Genomic DNA, 15162 nt, shown 5'->3' on the forward strand with positions numbered 1-15162 from the left:
TTATAGCTAATGAAAATGAGCATCTCTTCATGTGCTTTTGAGTCATATGTATTTGCTTTTCAGAAAAATGCCTGTTCATATCTTTAGCCCATTTTATAATTGTGTTGTTTGTTCTTTTGGGTTGAATTGTATGATTTCTTTGTGTATACAGGATATCAAACCTTTGTCAGCTATGTGATTTCCAAATATTTTCTCCCATTGAGTTGGCTGCCTCTGCACCTTTATGACAAAATCTTTTGAGGTGCAGAAGCATTTGATTTTGAGGATTACCCATTTATCTATTTTTTCTTTTGTTGCTTGTGCTTTGGGTGTAAAGTTTAGGAAGTTACCTTTTATTATTAGGTCTTGAAGATGTTTTCCTATATTTTCTTCTAGAAGCTTTATGGTGCTAGTTCTTATACTTAGGTGTTTGATCTACTTTGAGTTAATTTTTGTGTAGAATGTAAGATAGGGGTCCTCTTTCATTCTTTTGGCTGTTGATATTCTGTTCTTCCATGCCCAATCATTGAAAAGACTGTTTTGTCCCAGTTCAGAGGTTTTGGGGGCCTTGTCAAAAATCAGTTGACCATAGATTTGATGGTCTATTTCTGCACTCTTGATTTGATTTCATTGGTCAATGCTTCTTTCTTTGTGCCAATACCATGCTGTTTTGAGCACTGTGGCTTTATATTGGGTTTTAAAGTCAGGGAATGTTAATCCTCCCACTTCATTCTTCTTTTTTAGGATGCTTTTAACTATTCGGGGTCTCTTCTTTTTGGATGAATTTGGTAACTAGCTTTTCCAGTTCTTCAAAGTAGGTTGTTGGAATTTTGATTGGTACTGTCTTGAACCTGTAGATCAATTTGGGTAGAATTCACATCTTAACTATATTTAGCCTTCCTATCCATGAGCAGGGAATGTCTTTCTACCTATTTAGATCTTCTTTGATTTCTTTTTTGCAATATTATGTAGTTTTCTGTGTACAAGTCCTTTATGTCCCTAATTAAGTTCATTCCTAAGTACTTGATTCTTTTAGTTGCTATTTTGAATGGAAAAAATTCCTTAAGTGATCCTCAGCTAGGTCATTGTGTATAGAAATGTTACTGATTATTGCACATTGATTTTATATCCTACCACATTGCTGAATTTGTTTATTAGCTTAAGTAACTTTGCTGTAGATTTCTCAGGATCTTCCAAATATAGTGTCATGTCATCTGTGAATAATGAGAGTTCTACTTCTTCCTTTCCAATTTGGATGTCTTTTATTTCTTTGTACTGCTTGATTGCTCTAGCTAGAACTTCTAGCACAATGTTGAATAATAGTGGTGACCCTGGGCATCCTTGTTTCACACCTGATCTTAGGGGAAAAGCTTTCTGTCTCTCTCCATTGAGTATGATGCTGGCTATCAGTTTTTCATATATTCCTGCTCTCATATTTAGGTAGTTACCATTGATTTCTATCTTTTGGAGTGCTTTTATCAGAAAAGGATGCTGAATTTTGTCAAATGTGTTTTCAGTATCAATTGAGATGATCATGTGATTTTTCCCTTTTAATTTGTTAATGTGCTGTATTACATTAGTTGATTTTCTTGTGTTGAACCATCCTTGCATTCCTGGTATAAACCCTACTTGGTCGTGATGTATAATTCTTTTAACGTTTTGTTGGATTTGATTTGCTAGTATTTTGAGAATTTTTGCATCTGTGTTCATTAGGGAGATTGGTGGTTTTCCATTCTTGTAGCATCTTTACCCAGTTTTGGTATTTAAATTATATTAGCCTCATAAAATGAGTTAGGTGGAGTTCCTTTTTACTCAATTTTTTAGAAAAGTTTGAGCAGGATTTGTGTTAGTTCTTTTCAGAATGTTTGATCAAATTCCCCTGCAAAGCCATCTGGCCTTGGGCATTTCTTTGTAGGAAGATTTTTGATGACTGTTTGAATCTCTTTGCTTGTGATTGGTGTATTATCTTCTACTGCTTCCTGAGTCAGCATAGTTTGTTTGTGTGTCTCCAGGAATTTGTCCATTTCATCTAAGTTGTCTAGTTTGTTGGTATATAGTTGTTCACAGTATCCTCCTCTGATTCCTTTTATTTCTTCAGGGTCTGTGGTTATGCACCCCTTCTCATTTCTGATTTTGTTTATTTGCATCCTCTCTTTTTTTCTTCATCAGTCTTGCTGGTAGACCATCAATTTTATTGATTTTCTCAAAAAACTAACTTTTGGTTTTATTGATTCTTTCTGTTCTTTTGTTCTCCCATTCATTTATCTCTGCTTTGATCTTTGTTATTTCTCTTCTTCTATTTGCTTTGGGTTAGTTTGCTGTTCTTTCTGCAGTTCCTTCAGGTGAGCTGTTAAGTCCTTGATTTTGCTCTGTTTTGCTTTTTAATATAGTCATTTAGGGCAATAAATTTCCCTCTCAGCACAGTCTTTGCTGTATCCCATAAGTTCTGATAAGTTGTATTCTCATTTTCATTCATCTCCAGATAGTTACTGATTTCTCTAGCAATTTCTTCTTTGACCCACTGGTTGTTTAAGAGTGTGTTATTTAATCTCCATATATTTGTGGCTGTTGGGATCCAGCTTCATTCCATTGTGGTCAGAGAAAGTGCTTTGAATAATTTCAATATTTTTAAATTCATAAAGACCTGTTTTGTGTCTCAGCATATGATCTATCCTGGAGAATGTTTCATGAGCGTTAGAGAAGAATATATATCTTGGTGTTGGAGTGCAGTGACCTATATATGTCTGTTAGGTCTAATTCATTTATCAAGTTATTTAACTTCTCTGTTTCCTTATTGATCCTCTGTCTGTTTTTTTGTTTTTTTTAATCTATAGAGGAGAGTGGTGTATTGAAGTCTCCTACTATTATTGTTGAAACATCTATCACTCCCTTCCGTTTTGCCAATGTGTGTCTCATGTACTTTGGAGTGCCTTGATTGGGAGCATAAACATTTATGATTGTTGTATCTTCTTGGTTAATTGACCCTTTAATTAGTGTATAGTCCTTCTTTGTCTCTTATGATGTCTTTACATTTAAAGTCTATTTTGTCTGTTTTAGTGTTGCTACTCCTGCTTTCTTTTGGTTACAACTTGCGTGGAAAATCTTTTTCCATCCTCTCACTTTCAATCTATTTGTATCCTTGTGTCTACGCTGGGTCTCTTGTAAACAGCATATAGCTGGATTATATTTCTTAATCCATTTTGCCAATCTTTATCTTTTAATTGGCAAGTTTAGTCTGTTAACATTTAAAGTCATTACTGAAAAGGCATTTCTTGATTCTACCATCGTATGTTTATTATTTAATTTGTCAGATCTATATATTCTTTTCTCTCTTTCTCTTTTTATCCTTTGAAGTACCCTTCCTGGTACTGTTCAATTCTGTGCCCTCCCCTAGACATCCCTCTCCTGCCTTTGTTGTTGTTGTTGTTGTTGTTTTTTTTCCTCACCTGTCAGAACTCTCTTTAGTATTTCTTATAGGGCTGGTCTCTTGTTGACAGATTCTCTTAGGACTTGTTTGAGATTTACGCGTGTTGCATGTTTCAGTAGTTCTTGTTCTTTACTGGTAAACTAATATCCTATTCTGTTTATACATCATAATTTATTCATTTTCCTTTGAACATGTGATTCTCTCTAGTTTGGGGGTATTAAGAATAAACCTACTATGCACATTATTTTATTTATAAGTCTTTTTTAAGTGATTTTATTGAGGAATAATTTACATGCCATAAAATTCGCCCATTGTAAATGTACAATTCAGTGATTTTTAGTAAACTTTTAGACTTGTGCAACCATCGCAACAGTCCAGTTTTAGAACATTTCTATCATCCCAAAAGTTCCCTCATTCCAGTTCATAGTCAAATCCCATCCTTAAACCCAGGCATCCATTAATCTGCTCTCTATCTCATGCCTTTTCTGGAAATTCGATATTCTGGTGTCAGCTTGACCAGGTGATGGTACCCAGTTGTCTGGTCAAGGAAGCCCTGGCCCAGCTTGTGCTGCCAGGATATTTCATGGCTGCTTAGTAAACCAGAAGGCTGGTTTATTAAATCACCGGTCAGTTGATTGCAGTTGTGGTTGATTACATTTATTATCAACTCAGTGCATACCTCCCGTAATGAAATAATCCAGTCAGTTGGATTTTATCTGCTCTGTTGAAGACTATTAAGGGAGGAGACTTTTCTCTGCTTTTCCAGCCAGTGAGCCTCTCCTGTGGAGTTGTCTAGACCCTTCGTCGGGTTTTGGAGTAAGGCCTCACCATCCTCTGCTGATAACTGCTCTCCTTTGGAGAAACAGCTTTTGCCTGCTACTGGGCCTTAGTAGAGACTGAACACTTAACCATGGGCCACCAAGTTACCATGAGTCCTGAGTTGCCTATCATAAGCTGGGTGTTATCTGACCCACCAGGCCATAAAGTTGGGTGTGTACAGCAGTACTTGATCATAAAATGGAAATGGCATTTTAGAGATGAGGCTCAAGCAGGTCCTGAAAACACAAGTTACGTGAGGAAGAGGCCCAAATGCCCATGGCCCCCACTTCTGTCACCTTACCTTATCTTTCCAAGACCAGAGCTATAGCCTCTTGGGAGCTCCTTATAGTCAATTGACTGAGGAAAAGAAAACTCAGGCCTGGTTTACAGATGGCTCTACATGATATTCAGGTACCACCTTAAAGTGGACAGCTGCAGCACTACAGTCTATTTCTGGGATGTCCTTGAAGGATAGTGGTGAGGGGAAATCCTCCTAGGGGACAGAACTTTGAGCAGTGCATCTGGTTGTTCATTTTGTTTGGGCGCAAAGGTGCATTTATATGCTAACTCTTGGGCTGTTGCTAATGGTTTGGCTGGATGGTCAGGGACTTGGAAGGAGCATGATTAGAAAACTGGTGACAAAAAGATCTGGGGAAGAGGTATGTGGATAGACATTTCTGAGTGAACAAAAACCATGAAGATATTTGTGTCCCATGTGAATGCTTACCAGAGGGTGACTTCAGCAGCAGAAAGTTTTAATAACCAAGTTGATTAGGTGATCCATTCTGTAGATACAAATCATTCTCTTTCCCCAACCACTCCTGTCATTGCTCAGTGGGCTCATGAACAAAGTGTGCATGGTGATAGGGATGGAGATTACGGATGAGCCCAGCAACATGTACCTCCACTCACCAAGGTGGACTTGGCTACAGCCAGTGCTGAGTGCCCAATTTGCCAGCAGCAGAGGCCTACAGTCAGTCCTGGTAATGTAATCATTCCCTGAGGTGATCAGCCTCAGGGACCACTTCTATCATGGAAGGGCTACGATTTGTACTAACTAGAATAGTTACTGTGGATATGGGTTTGTCTTCCTTGTGTATGGTGCTTCCACCAAAACTACCATCTTTGGACTTACAGAATGCCTTATCCACCTCATGGTATTCCACACAACATTGCTTCTGATCAAGGAACCCACTTCACAACAAATGATGTGTGAGAATGGGCACATGTTCATGGAATTCTGTGGCCTTACCATGTTCCCAACATCCAGAGGCAACTGGGTTGATAGAATGGCCTTTTGAAGACACGGCTATGGTGCCAACTAGGTAACCTCTCTCCGGGAAGCTGTGTATGCTCTGAATCAGCATCCACTCTATGGTCTTCTTTCTTCCATAGCCAGGATTCATGGATTCAGGAATCAAAGGGTGGAAATAGGAGTGGCACACTTCCCATCAACCCTAGTGATCCACTACAAAAATTTTTGCTTCCGTTCCTGCACCCTTAAGCTCTGCTGATCTACAGGTTTAGTGCTAAAAGGAGGAGTGCTCCCACTAGAAGACACAACCATGATTCCATTGAACTGGGAGTTAAGAATGACACCTGGCCATTTTGGGCTTCTCATGCATCTGAATCAACAGGCAAGGAAGGGGGTTACAGGCAAGGAAGGGGATTGATCCTGACTATCAAGGAGAAGTAGAACTATAGCTACACAGTAGAGGTGAAGAAGAGTTTTCCTGGAATACAGGAGATCCCCCTAGGGCATCTCATCATGCCAACATTCCTTGTGATTAAAGTCAGTGTAAAACTGCAACAACCCAATCCGGGCAGGACTGTGAATGACACAGAAACTTCAGAAATGAAGTTGGGTCACCCCACCAGGCAAAGAACCATGACCAGCTGAAGTGCTTGCTGAGGAGAAAGGCAAGGTGACACGGGTAGTGGAAGAAGATAATTATAAACATGAACTATGACCATGTGATCAGTTACAGAAATGAGACTGTAATGGTATGAATACCTCTTCCTTGCTTTGCTATGAGTATGTTTGTATTTGTACATAAATATTTTGTTTTCTTATCATATGACATAAGTTGTATTGTTCATGTTGTAGTATTTACATTATAGGATATCAAGTTTAAGAGTGAATGTTACCAAAGGACTTGCACCCTGTTCTGAGAGATTTAGTGCATTTCTGGTTGTACACAGGACAGTTGAGTATTGTTAGGTGAAATATATGTCTGTTTTTGTGTTCTAATTAGAAATTAAGCATGTATCATTAATTACATTCACAATGTTGTGCTACCAACACCACCAACCATTATTGCCTCAAACAGAAACTGTGTACCAGTTAAGCAGTAACTCCCTATTTCCTACCACCAGTGCTGGTAGCCTGTAATCTAATTTCTGACCATGAATTTGCATATTCTCATAATTTCATATAAGTGAGGTCGTACAGTATTTGTCTTTTTGTCTGGCTTATTTTACTCAGCATAATGTCTTCAAGCATCATCCATGTTGTTGCATGCTATCAGGACTACATTCCTTTTTATGGCTGAATAATATTCTGTTGTATGTCTATTCCATGTTTTGTTTATCCATTCATTTGTTGATGGACAATTGGGGTACTTCCACCTTTTAGCAATTGTGGATAAATACTGCTTTGAACATCATTGTGCAAATATCTATGTCCTGCTTTCAACTCCTTGGGGTATATACCTAGAAGTAGAATTGACAGTCATATGGTAATTTTATACTTAATCTTCTGTACCATTTTACATCCCCACCAACAATATATAGGAGTTCCTACTCCTCCACATTCTTGCCAAAATTTATTCATTCGTTTATTTTGTTTGTTTTGATAGTGGTCATTCTAGTGTGTTTGAAATGGTATCTCACTCTGGTTTTTATCTGCATTTCTCTAATGGCTAATGATGTTGAGTATCTTTTCATGTTCTTTTAGGCCATTTGTATGTTTTCTTTGGAGATATGTCTATTTAAGTCTTTTGACCATTTCCAAATTGAGTTGTCTATTTTGTTGTTGAATGATATACTAGTTAATAAACCTTTATCATGTAAATGTTTTCCAAATATCTTCTCCCATTCTGTAGGTTATCTTTTTCTTGGCATGGGCAGGCACCGGGAATTGAACCTGAGTCTCTGACATGGCAGGTGAGAACTCTGCCACTGAGCCACCATGGCCTGCCTTCTGTAGGCTATCTTTTCACTTTCACTTTTCTTTTAACAAAGTTTTAAATTTTGATGAAGTCCTATATATCTATTTTTTCTTCTGTTGCTCATTCTTTTGATGCGAAGTCTAAAGGATCCTGAAGATGCTTCTGTGTTTTCTTCTAGGGGTTTTATAGTTTGGGTTCTTATATTTAGGTCTTTGACCTATTTGCAGTTAATTTTTGTATATGGTATGATGAAGGGGATCTGGCTTCATTGTTTTGCATGTGGATATCCAGTTTTCTCACACCATTCATTGAAGAGACTATTCTTTCCCCCATTGAGTGGAGTTGACACCTTTGTCAAAAAACAGTAGACTGTAGATATGAAGGTTTATTTCTGAACTTTCAGTTTGATTCCATTGGTCTATATGCCTGTCCTTCTGCCAGTAACACATAGTTTTGAATTTATTGTAGCTCTGTAATAGTTTTTAAATCAGAAAGTGTTCTAGTTTGCTAGCTGCTGGAATGCAATATATCAGAAATGGAATGGCTTTTAAAAAGGGGAATTTAATAAGTTGCTCGTTTTACAGTTCTAAGGCTGAGAAAATGTCCCAATTAAAACAAGTCTATAGAAATGTCCAGTCAAAGGCATTCATCTAGGGAAAGATACCTTAGTTCAAGAAGGCTGATGAAGTTCAGGGTTTCTCTCTCAAGTGAGAAGGCAGATGGCGAACACAGCTAGGGCTTCTTTCTCAGCTGGAAGGGCACATGGCGAACATGACGCCATCTACTAACTTTCTCTCCTGGCTTCCAGTTTCATGAAGCTCCCCAGGAGGCGTTTTCCTTCTTTATCTCCAAAGGTTGCTGGCTCATGGACTCTCTGCTTCGTGGTGCTGCAGCATTCTCTGCTCTCTCCAAATCTTTCATTCTCCAAAATTGTTTCTTCTTTTATAGGACTCCAGAAACTTATCAAGACCCACCCAAATGGGTGGAGACATGTCATCACCTAATCCAGCTTAACAACCACTCTTGATTAAATCACATCATCTAGGGAGATCTGATTACAGTTTCAAATGTACAGTATTGAATAGGGATTAGTCTGCCTTTACGAAATGGAATTTTGATTAAAACATGGCTTTTCTAGGGTCCATACATCCTTTCAAACCATCACAGAAAGTATGAGATCCCCAACTTGGTTCTTTTTCAAAATGGTTTTGGATATTTGGGAGCTCTTACCTTTCCATGTGTATTTCATGACTGACTTTTCCGTTTTTGCAAAGAAGGCTGTTGGAATTTTGATAGGGACCTGGTTGAATCTGTGTATTTCTTGGGATGGAATTGACACCTTAACGATACTTAATATTCTACCCATGAACACAGAATGGCCTTCCATTTATTTATGTCATCTTTGGTTTCTGTTGTTTCATACATTTCCATTTATAAGTCCTTTATAATCCTGGCTAAATTTATTCCTAGATATTTTATTCTTTTAGATGCTGTTGTAAATGGAATTGTTTTCTTAAATTCTCTTTCAGTTGTTCATTGCTATAGAAACAACTTCAGCGTGTTGATCATGAACCCTGCCAATTTGATGAATCCATGTACTAACTCTAGTAGCTCTCTTGTGGATTTTTCAAGATTTTCTATATATTTATTTAGGATCATGTCATCTGCAGATAGGGAGTTTTACTTCTTTTCAGTTTGGGTACCTTTTATTTCTTTCCTTTTTTTCGTAATTCGTCTGGCTAGAAGTTTGAGTACAATTTTGAACAGTAGTTTTGATGGTGGACATCTTTATCTTATTCCTGATCCTACAGAGAAAGTTTTCAGTCTTTAACCAGTAAGTATGCTGTTACCTGTGGGTTTTTCAGAAATGCCCTAGAAAAGTTTCCTATTCCTGGTTTGCTAAGTGTTTTTATCAAGAAGGAGTGCTGGATTTTGTCAAATGCCTTTGTGCAGGTTTGAAAGCATGTGTGTCCCCTAGAAAAGCCATGTTTTAATCTTAATCCCATTCTGTAAAGGCAGCCATTTCTTCTAATCCCTATTCGGCATTGTATGTTTGAAACTGTAATTAGATCATCTCCCTGGAGATGTGATGTAATCGAGAGTGGTTGTTAAACTGAATTAGGTGACAACATGTCTTCACCCATTTGGGTTGGTCTTGATTAGTTTCTAAAGTCCTATAAAAAAGGGAACATTTTGGAGACAGGAGATTCAGAGAGAGCAAAGAATGCTGCAGCACCACGAAGCAGAGAGTCCACAGCCAACCGACCTTTGGAGATGAAGAAGGAAAACACCTCCTGGGGAGCTTCATGAAACAGGAAGCCAGGAGAGAAAGCTAGCAGATGACCCCGTGCTCGCCATGTGCCCTTCCAGCTGAGAAACTGTGACTGTGTTCACCATGTGCCTTCTCACTTGAGAGAGAAACCCTGAACTTCATCGGCCTTCTTGAATCAAGGTATCTTTCCCTATATGCCTTTGATTGGACATTTCTATAGACTTGTTGTAATTGGGACATTTTCTCGGCCCTAGAACTGTAAACTAGCAACTTATTAAACTTCCCTTTTTAAAAGTCATTCCATTTCTGGTATATTGCATTCCAGCAGCTAGCAGACTAGAACAGCCTTTTCTGAATCGAAATGATCATATGTTTTTTTCTTGCATTCTGTTAATGCCATGTATTGCCTTAATTGATTTTTTTTGTGTGTGTTTCACCAAGGTTTCATTCCTGGGATAAATCACCCTTGATTGTCTTGTATAATATTTTTAATGTGCTATTGGATTTGACTTCTAGGTAATTGGTTGGAAGGGAGGCTTGCAATGGCACCATGACATTTTCTGTTTTTAAGTTGCCTTTTTCTTATATCAGCACTTGCCCAGTTACTGCAATCCTTTACCTGTTTTCTGGAGTTCTGAGAAAGATGGGCCTGCCAGTTTTTGCTGTTGTTCAAAGATTCTAAGGGGAAATTGGACTGTGGAGCATCTTATTATACCCTCTAGGTTATTGTGGTTTTAATACAGAGTTCCTTTGTCATTGTGGGTTTAATTAGGATTTTCTTTTTGATTAATGATGTTGGAAAGCTTTTTGAGCACTATTGACCATTTCTACATTTTCTTTTTGAAGTATCCAAGTATTTTGCCCTTTTTGTTTTGTCATTTACTATTTGGTTTGTTTGTCATTGTACTGTTGATTTGTAGGTGCTCTTTATATAGTCTGGACACAAGTCCTTCTTTGCTTTGTATATTTGTGTCATGAGTATCTTCTCCCAATCTTTTGCTTGGCTTTTTGTTTTCTTCCAGCAAGCAGATCAATTTTAAGGAGTGTATTAATTCTTCTCTTTTATGGGTGGTGCTTTTTGTGTTCTGCTTAAGAATTCTTTACCTTCCTCAGGATTTCCTTCTAGATGCTTTGTAGTCTGAGCTTTTGTGTTTAGGTTGGGGATCTGTCTTGAATTAATTGGTGTTTCTGGTTATGCAGTTGAGATTCTTTTAGTTATCCTTTTTTCATGCAGTTATCCAATTTTTCTAGCACCATTTGTTGAGAACTTTCCTTTTTGCCATTGACTTGCATTGGTGCTTTGTTGTAAATCAAAGTGTTTGTCTATTCTTAAGCCAATACCACACTGTCTTGAATTCTGTAGTTTATGAGTCTTGATATCAGGTAATGTAATTCCTCCAACTTTGTTTCTTTAAACAATTTTTGGCTGTTCTTGCCCTTTGCAATTCCATATACATTTTAGAATCAGCTTGTCAGTTTCTACAAAAAATCTGGTTGGATTTTGACCAAGATTGCTTTGAATCTAAAGATGAGTCTGGGGATCATGGACATCTTAATATTAATCTTATCCATAGACATGGCATACCTCACCATTTATTTAGGTTTTCTTTAATTTCCCTCAACAGTGTTTTATATCTTTTAGTCTACTGTAAATGGCATTTTAAAATTTGTTTTCAAATTTTGTTCTATAGAGAGATATAATTTTTAAAATTGATCTTGTATCTTTACTAAATTCACTTATTCTAGAAAGTTTTTTGCAGTTTTTCCCAAAGAACTAGCTTTTGGTTTCATTGATTTTTGTTTTCTTTCCTCTCTTAAAAGTTTCACTAATTTTGGCTCTTATCTTTATTCTCTCCTTCCATCAGCTTGCTTTGGGTTTAATGTGCTCTTGTCTTTTAAGGTAGAAACTTAGGTCATTAACTTGAAGTTCTTTCTTCTTTTCTAATGTAGGCAAGTATAAGAATATCAGAACAAAATAATGCAAAAGCAAGGAATATATTACAAATTAAAATTCAAAATTTGATTTTTGCCAATTTTTTTACATTTCTGCTTTGCTGCTTTTCAAAGTTTTTTTTTTTTTACTACTGTAGCTTTTTTTGGTTCTGTTAATGTAAGTAATAAATGCTGTTAAAAAATCCAAATGATGCAGAGAATGATAAAGAATTATATTAGTCAATATAAGCCATAACAAATAATCACGAAATCATACTGGCGTAATACAACAAAGGTTTATTTCTTGATGACACCCATTGTGAACCACACCATCCTCAAGGAGCCAGGTTGACAGGCCCCACCTTCTCGAGCCATCTGAAGCACCTGACCTCTTTATTCCATGTGGCCGGGGAACAGAACCCTGCTGATTATATATATGCTTTGGCCTGAAACAGCCGCAAGGGCTCACCTTTTAAGTTCAAAGAATTAAAATCCTCCCATGGTTTTAGAAGCAGGAAAGAGGCAGTTATGGGTGAGCACTATTAATTCTGCACAAAAGGAAAAAAGAAGTAAAAATAACCTATCCCTGTGCCCTGAAGGTAAGTATTTGCTGTCTGGCCCACTGGCCTTCCTTATGGCCAACATTATGTTTGGGTTGGTGGAGATTAATCCTACAACCTGGTAGGTCATTGATTAATATTTTGTTGATGGTCTACCTTTGCAAATCTTTTATTTGATTTTATTAGTATATAAATGGGACTTGGGAAAGGGCAAATCAAGAATGCCTTGCTAGTTGCATTAACAACATATGGATATTTCAAATTTCTCTTTAAAACCTTGCTTTAGAATGTCTCTGGGAAGATACACTAGAAATCGGTAATAGTGTTTATAAGTGGAGAGAGAAACTGGACTGGATAGCGGAGAGAAGTATGGGTAGAGAGGCAGTTATCACTATAAACACTACTGTAATTTATCATGTAAATTATTTTGCCAATTTAAAAGGTAAATTCAATAAAAAATATTCCTTTTCTGCATTTTCTTAATTTTCTATATTGACTCTAACTATACTATGTAAATGAATGAAAACATCTGTTTCTTAAAAAGCTATTAGGTAGATGGCATTTATTTGTTCACATATTATGACACATCAAGTGTGTCGCATTTTGAAGAGTTTATTTGAATTTATCTTTTGGAAGAATAGAAACACACTAACGAGATGGATCAGTCAGTTATGGTGCTATGGGTACCTGTGATCAACATGACCTTCTATATCTCGAGGTCACTTTTTTGAAAACTCCTTCAGTTTCTACAATTCCAGTTGTGAGCTGACCTGTAACTGGTTTATTGAAGAACAGATTTGAAATCTTAAATCTGAACTTCAGCTTCAACACTTACCAGTTGTGTGAGCTAGAGAAATGTGCTTGTTAACCACTTGAACTTGTTTCCTTATGGAGCAAAATAATACATATCTTTTGTGATTGCTGTAATGATTGGTGAAAAGGGTATCTAAAAGAAGGACAAGGCTCAGTACGTTATTTTTCTGATAGGCTTTCCGCACTCATCAGGCTTAGCAAATAAAGCTACAGAGCTCATTCCATCTTCTACACAACAGTAGATGAGTGTTATGCAACTGTGCTTAGTTCTCATTCTGCAGTTAAAACAAATGATTCTATTTAAAATTTCTGAGATCACATATGAAGTTGCCTGGCAGAGCTATTCAATAACTATGTTTTAGAAGGGAAAGGGACTGTTCAGAGCAGTCATTCTAAAAGTGTGGTTTAGGAAACCCCATAGTCCTGAGACCTTTTTAAGGGGTTCCAACATCAAAACTATTTTCATAATAATACAAAGAAGTTCTTAACCTTTTTTCTTTTTTTTTCTTTCAAACTCTCATAGACGACTTTTCCAGAAGCTACGTGACGTGTGATATCATGACTGATTATATATACAAGATGAGAAATCTGGTGTCTGTTATTAAGCCAGACACTAAAGAAATTTGTGAGAATGTAAACCAGTGCCATCCATCTCATTGAATTTTGGGGGGAAGCCATAGTAATTTTTCATTTAAAAAATATTATTTATGTTAACATATGATGGGTGTTCAGGGGTCCTGAAGCCAAAGAGTGTCCCCTTCTTCCTTTTGCTGGAAATAAACTAAGAATAATGATGCTTAGTTGCTGGTCTCAATTCCCACAGAAAGTTAATTTTTCCAGCAGGAATCTGGAGCCAGCTACACCATACTTCAGTGATGGTTATTTTCTGTTTTTCACAGAGCTTACTCACATAGCATCTGGTATAGCAAAGTGCAATGCAAGGAAGCAACGAGATAACTGAAGAAATAAAAACAGAAATAAAATAAGAAGATAAGCAGCCAAAAAAGACCCACAGGAGAAAGCATGGTAAGTATGGTGTATTGTTAATAATAAATTGCTTTATAAATAGGAAAGCAGAGACTGACTTGGTGAACAGAAATCATGAAATCATGGTTTGTTTCCACTGAGCTCTGCTAATACTCCCAAACTGGGCCTGATTCAGGCCCGATCACAAAGCCAAGCCCATGGAAAAAAAAAAAAGATCCCATATGAAGCAATGACGTTGCTTCATATGGAATTCCATAAGTACTTCAGAAACTCATGCAAAGATCTTACACATCTCTGAATCCACATAGTTACTGTGAACATTTTTCAAAGGAGAGTTTGAACAGGTAGTCTATCAAATAGGATTTCTGTCCTGTCCTGGGAGGTGATTTAGTCACAAATATTGGAATTTTGAATACATGTAACGGTTTGGGGAGAGGAAAGAGAGGTAGAGCTTATAAAATTGGTATCTTCTAAGAATGTCTTGATTGGTTTCCATTGATCATGGTATTTGGGAACCTTTAAAAAATAACCAGAATCTTATTTTTTTAAAAATATTTTTATTGAGAAATCTCCATACACATACATTCCATACATGGTGTGCAACCAATGGCTCACAATATCATCACAGAGTCATGTTTTCATCACCATGATCATTTTTTAAGAATATCTGCATCATTCCAGAAAAGAAAGAAGAAAAAACTCATAACTGCCATACCTCTTAACCCTCCCTCTCATTGATCACTAGTATTTTAATCTACATAGTTTATTTTACCCTTTGTCCCCCTTATTATATATTTATTTTATATCCATATTTTTTTTCTCATCTGCCCATACCCTGGATAAAAAGACAAGGTTTTCACAATTGCATAGTCACATTGTAAACATTATAATTTTGTACAGTCATCTTCAAGAATCAAGGCTACTAGAACACAGCTCAACAATTTCAGGTACTTCCCTCCACCCACTCCAATATACCATAAACTAAAAAGGGATATCTATATAATGTATAAGAATAACCTCCATGATTACCTCTTGACTCTGCTTGAAATCTCTCAGCCGCTGAAACTTTATTTTGTTTCATATCTCTCTTCCCGCTTTTGTTCAAGAAGACTTTCTCGGTCCCTTGATGCTGGGTCCCATCTCATCCTGTGCTTTCTGCCCCACTTTGCCAGGGAGATTTACACTCCTAGGATTCATGTCCCA

General features: G+C 37.0%; 1 protein-coding gene across 6 annotated transcripts in view; it reads left to right on the forward strand.

Annotated features, from left to right (window-relative positions):
• Positions 1–15162, forward strand: part of GPR160 (G protein-coupled receptor 160) — a 32488-nt gene that overhangs the window by 12093 nt on the left and 5233 nt on the right. For all 6 annotated transcript variants that reach the window (XM_077161010.1, XM_077161009.1, XM_077161014.1 and 3 more), the window contains one exon: positions 13872–13998. The gene's annotated coding sequence lies outside the window, so the exon portion shown is untranslated. The remainder of the gene's footprint in view (positions 1–13871; positions 13999–15162) is intronic.

The sequence above is a fragment of the Tamandua tetradactyla genome, chromosome 5, assembly GCF_023851605.1.
Source record: "Tamandua tetradactyla isolate mTamTet1 chromosome 5, mTamTet1.pri, whole genome shotgun sequence".
NCBI classification, from domain to species: domain Eukaryota; kingdom Metazoa; phylum Chordata; class Mammalia; order Pilosa; family Myrmecophagidae; genus Tamandua; species Tamandua tetradactyla.